Below are 6305 nucleotides of genomic sequence, written 5' to 3' on the forward strand. Positions count from 1 at the left end.
GGGTCGCGCTCGGACGACCAGACAATGTTCGGCCGGCACTCGACCAGACAAAGTCACAGCCTGCTCTAGCTCTGCTTAGTGTGAAAAACAAACCCGGCAGGCGCTCCCGTTTCTTTGTTTCTGCAGGCGACAAGGCAGCTGGACGCGTTTGTCCACACGCCAATTCCCGACATGCCGCTGTCAACAACGGATCCCAGCAGCCTGCATTCCCCGAAGATCATGGCCCGTGTCCACACAGATCTTCCTACAGTAGCATTCCGGTCGCAGGCGAGCAGAGAGCCAGAAGGACCAGGCATGGCCTGTACTAGCGTCCACGATACTCTACAGTATAGTAATACTCTGACAAAATGGATCAGGCAAAGAGAGAGATTTGGGGTATCACTGGAAAAGCTGCGCGCACATTACAGTAGGCTCCCTTCCCTCTCTTGTCAGTCCCTCTCATTCCCATGTGAGCAAGATTTGCACAAAACATGGGATCTCACTCACTGATTGCTTTTCTTTAACATTTGACTAGACGCAGCGCACCTGACCGACTGACTGACCGCGCCGTGCACAAGAGGGGAAAAGGAAAGGGTCAATGCAGGTTACATCTAGACGCACGCCCACACACACGGTTGTTGGGCCTGAGCTTTTCAATGGGACCGGTGAGAAGTTTCTTCTTCGAGATCGATCGGATCCACCCGGATACGCGGTTGACGCAAGAGGTTGAGGTAACATGGACGTTTGGAATTAGCAGACGACGTACGTATGTGACCCTTACTGTGTGAAATATATTCCCAGCAACAGGAAAAAAAGACCGTATATTTTCATGAAAATATTCTCAAGCAGCGAGAGAAAAAAGAAACTTCTACAGGTATGAAGATTCCCCGTATAGATTTTTAATGAGATATTCTAGACTAGAAGAAAATAAGAAACTTGTATTCTGCCGGGTGTGACACCACGATACCGATGTGTATGGGGATTCCCCGTAGATATTTAATGAGATATTCTAGCTAGCTAGTCAATGGCGTGGAGCGGATGATCCTGTTTCCATCCGAGAGAATAAAAATCCTACTACTAGCGATCAAGTCGCACTCGAAAAGTAATTATCTGATCAGTTCAGAATAACATCAACAGCTCAGAGTGATGTACTACTAGCAGCAGAAAATTAGCACTACCTGACACGGCTAAGTCATAAATTAAATTAACTAGTACAATGCCCGTGCGTGCCACGGGCTAACGAAGTATATGTACACCGAAAAATACGCTAACAAAAATGTATAGGGGACTATTTACATGTGAAGATATTTCATGCTAGTGATGTGGTAGATAAATGAATCTCCTCATCTTTCTCTCCTCCTCCCTCTCCCACGATCCTTTCTTCTTCGTGTTTTATTCACCCACGTCCCATGACTTCTCCAGTTGGCCATCTTATAGATTGTACTCCCTCCGTTCCCAAATATTTGTCCTTTTAGAGATTTCAACAAGTGCCTATATATGAAACAAAACGAGTCAATCTACACTCTGAAATATGTCTACATACATCTGTATGTCATAGTTCATTTGAAATGTCAAGAAAGACAAATATTTGAAAACGGATGGAGTAATAGATAACTTATGTGCCCCATAAAAGGATACCAAACGCCGTGTGAGAGATAAGAATTCAGGGTGACATCTGTCTATACAATTAGTTTTCAAGGCAAACTTTTGCACCAAGATTGTGACATAGTCACATTCCATCGAATGAACATGTGATGCTGACCGAAGACTTGATCAACTGTTTAAATATGCCTATGATAAAAAATAGTTTATTCAAAGCACATTTATCTAAGAATGTAGTACGATTTGTTTAAAGTCAAAAATGAGAGATTTGGTTACATCCTAAATTATCATATATATTGAGGAATAAATTTCATCAACTCATGATCTAAAATGAAAGGACTTCTTATTAGTGGCATAAAGTCGTGAGAAAGCCATGTTATATGCACTCTATTATGTGTTGGAGCACATGTGTGCTCGTTATCCCTCCCATCAAGTTGCCCCGGGATTTACAGCCCAACACACATAGGCCACTAATAATCTATGTATGCTTCTTTTGAACAGTGAATATGGCCCACATCTGAAGTCCATGAAACATGACTATGTGAGGCACTTTCACACCGGATCGAATGTCAGACCACCATATGGGTCGTCCAAGACGAGATTCTGGACTAACAGAGTCATTTTCGAGTCGATTTATTATGTCTGACTCATGCATGTGGCTTCCCTTCCCCTACACAACTAAAGCTCGTCCCTCACTGGCTAAAGCGAACTCCACCTAGATCCACCATTCCCCCGCAGTCAATTCTTCCTCATCAGCCATTCCCGAAGACATCTTGCCGCTCATTCCTGGCTTCGATTGCGGAGAGCAGATCATCACATAGATTGCCCATAGTGTGGCAAATGTCGGCAATCTGCCCCCGGTCACCTGCAACCACAAGAGTCCCTTTAGTATGAATCAGATTCACACCATAACCATTTGCAACAATCTAGTCCTCTAATACAAGCCCATCATAATTCTCAATAGTCATTAAAATATGGAATCAAAACAGCTAACAATCTATCATGTATCCAAAATTGACACCTATGCTTATCATACATGCCGGAGAAAAATAGCTACAATGTTGCTGTCAAGATAACATTTTGGAAGCATTTTCTCTCAAATAAGTATTAATAGATCAGACACTGACAAAATGATTATGGTAGTGTAAACCAAACGAAATGACATGGCCCACACACCAATCTATTCAGGAGTGTTACATTAATCCAACAATTTGTTCAGCGCATGGTAGCTATATAAATAATCCAGATATCATTCGTGTTGACAGAAATTAGCAATGCTCCCAAGTACATACAAAATTGTCGAGAGAGAATTTCCTAGCATGCTGAGTTTCCAAAGACTGGACTTCTTAATAATGACACACCTTCGTGTCCATGCAGGAGCTTTAGGGTCGATCAGGCCATAGATTTCTTCGATGTTGGCGACGAATCTTCCGTTCAAGCTTCCGTTGCCCCTCCACCACACATATTTGCGCGTCTCCACTCACTCCCCTCATAGGCGGCCGCTGCTCGACATGTTGAGCCACTCATGGCTGTCTCCACTCACTCCCCTCATAGGAATAGTGAACCGTAAAAATATTTTCAGAGTATTAGGCTTGTATCATGAATTATGTTCGCTTCTATCAATGCTTCAAGACGCAAAGCTTTTTGTGTTTGCTAAGAAAACTAAGCAAATATGAAGGTAAAAGGAAATCATCAATATAATTCCGCAAAAACTACTACATGGAACGGACATGAAATGTTGCGGAAATTGCTGAATCTTGCTTTTCTGGAACAACGATATAGAGTGTTCACTACTGACTTGCACATACTTTGCAATCAGAAAAAAGCTTCATCAAGTATGTAGACGCGGTGAAAGGGAATACAACATACAAAATCTAGATACAGAATTCAAGATAATAAAGCTAGATGGAGCTAACACGACACAATATGCTTCATCGTTTAGCGGGTACTCCCATGCATATACTAAATCATATAGACATACACTTCAACCATCAGAACTATGCCAGAACTGGAACTGGTTTGTTCTTACATGTCATTTCCAGTGAGAAAAGGGGGATGCTATACATTCCAAGTCGCAAAAATTGTCTTAAAATTATAAGAAGCAAACTAAAAATTATAAATAATCAGAAGAAGTGCTCCCGCTGAGCGAAAACACATTGCATCTGAACAATGCAAAGCAACTGCAGCACATAAGCTAGCACCTTATTCATGCTTTAAAGGTGTACAGTTTGACCACCTACTTGTAGCTACTATACACATTCACAAGACATTAGGCCTTTCATGTAATATTTTTCTAGGCAAGAAAACATTGCTATATGACGTAACTCGTAGTAGTAGGTAAATTCACAAACTGTGTATGTTGTATCAATGACTCTGCTGTAATCAAACTTTGAAGCTACAATCAGATAAAGGAATAATATGAACTTCAGTTAACTGATGTAAAATAACAAAAAGAGGCATGTCTAAAGAACACAATGGAAGAATAGAAAAATGCATGTAGAAGATTACACATGATCTAATCATATACCTTGCCACCCAAAATTTTGCCTTTGTCGTATCAATGAGTTTGCTGTAAATGAGGAAGTAGTAATTTTTGCACGTACTCTAGGTGTTTTGTCATCGGTTGAACGACAAGCTTCTTCATTTTTGGAAACTACACGAACAAGACAAAACATTTGTTCACAGTAAGTTAGTAACCCTAAAGGATCTACTTACTCGGAGAAATTCATAAGAACAAACTGCATATACAGTAAAACACAACGAGCTCTGAATCAAAGTATAACTATTTGAAAATCTTTGGAGAAGATCAAACAATACATCATTGCATCACTACTCGGGGTCACTAACGGAGGCGCCAATTCCTTCGAGCTGGGGAAAGGGGAATTGAAGGTGCTCGGCAGAACTGGAAGGGGGAGAAATGAAAACCTCAAACACTACCATTTGAAGAGCAGAGGATATATATTTAGGCACTCACAGAAATAATCACCGGAGGTCCTGTACAAATACAAGTAGGTGGTGGCATCGCCGTCTTAGCTCGGTTGTCCAAGCAACACAGAATGTCCTGATCACCACACAGTTGAAATTGAAAGTGTTTGCAACTCTGCAAATTATATACATATCCAACGATTTAGTTGGGAGTTTATTCTGCACCATTTGTGAAAACACACACTCACAAGCAATTCGTTGAGTAGACACCGTGAAATAAAATTATATTGTGAAAAATACTATTTATCAAACAGGTGAAACAAACTAATCAGGTGCATCTCCATAAGCAAAGAAAAAGGCAGACCAAAATCTATAGGATATGAGACATATATATCTCTTTGTTTATATATAGACACACACACACGTCATAATACCTTGACTTTCTTCCAGAGACTAAACATTGGTTTGTGGACTAAAAACTCAGAGAAAAAATTACCAGAATGGGTAAATGAGTAATGGAGCAAACATGCACATTACTGAGAGAGAACACATGTCCAGTGCATACAGTTATAAACAACCATACTTATATAATTTCCATGTCGGAGAAGTATATTAGGTTATGAAAGCAAGCGCCGTCGTTCGTGATTTTAACGCACACGACTGATGTCATGTCACAATGGTGCCAACCGGCTTGCCCATGACACAGCTAGATTCTGTCACCTCAATCTTTGTAATCTCATCATCTTAGGACATGCCACATCTTGCAATGTTGTGAGTAGATGACAGATAAGATGTAGCAGTGTATAATGGAATTAGGGGTGGATCAGCAACCTGACATGCGCGGGGGAGGTACTCTGCCCGCCACTTCCCATCCCTAGAGGGGGCGTGGAGGGTCGGCTACCATCACCTTGACGCTCGGCCCACGAGACTACCATAGATGTATTCTCACCTGCGTCGATGCCACGTGCATGACGCCACGACCGCGGCTGCCACAGCCTGGCCTCTCCTACAAGTAAAAAAGTAAATCACACCAAAATCAACACAAAAGGCACACCAAATCAAGTTGAGAAGTGAGAGTGCAAGGGATTCATCGTACCTGCTCCGAGTAGGTCGAGACGCAATAGTAAATCCCACCGGTGCCTTCATGTCCGTTCATGATTGGAACAGGCATGTTTCAGCCAGCTCGAGGTGCACTTACCAAGGTTGCAAATTACATGATTTACGTATATATATTGTGAGAAGAAAACCCAAAAAAACGATTGCATGTATTTTTAGCGAAGTGTGCTTCTGAACCACAGCTTGGAATTGTGTAATCACGACATGACATCATGATTCCCCAAAACAATTCAGACCATAGTTAGCACAGTATGGACACCTAAATCTTGAACATTCTAAAATAATTACAATATCCTCATTTTTCTCTATTTATACCAGAAAGTAAGAAGAACCGCAAGCAATCATCAGGAAATACCAAATCTAGGGGTTACAGAAAGTCAAAGTGTTCCCATCAAACTGTGGAGAACACTAATGTTCTATCTTGTTTTTAATCAAAACTAATGTTCTACCTGGGAAGAAAAATGACAGATGCAACTCACGCAGATGACCAGGCCTAGGTAATTTATAGCAGATGTCCACCCGTGAGTCCTTTTTCTGCGGATTAAAAGAAACACTTGCAAGTTGTTAAACCAAAAACAGTGAATATAGCATGCAAGTAATAATCAGAATATTATTCAGCTTCCATTTCCATGAATCGATCAGAGATAAAGTTGATCTTTATTTGACATTCAATCAAACAGTCC

At 41.1% G+C, this 6305-nt stretch overlaps 1 long non-coding RNA gene across 1 annotated transcript; it reads right to left on the bottom strand.

The window, feature by feature from the left end:
* Positions 1-3960: 3960 nt before the first annotated feature.
* On the bottom strand, positions 3961-4462 carry LOC119366325. The gene is made up of 3 exons (XR_005176007.1): positions 4399-4462; positions 4109-4234; positions 3961-3976 (listed from the first exon to the last, which is right to left on the bottom strand). It is a non-coding gene; the product is annotated as an uncharacterized LOC119366325 (long non-coding RNA).
* Positions 4463-6305: the final 1843 nt, after the last annotated feature.

The sequence above is a fragment of the Triticum dicoccoides genome, chromosome 2B (genome assembly GCF_002162155.2).
Source record: "Triticum dicoccoides isolate Atlit2015 ecotype Zavitan chromosome 2B, WEW_v2.0, whole genome shotgun sequence".
NCBI classification, from domain to species: domain Eukaryota; kingdom Viridiplantae; phylum Streptophyta; class Magnoliopsida; order Poales; family Poaceae; genus Triticum; species Triticum dicoccoides.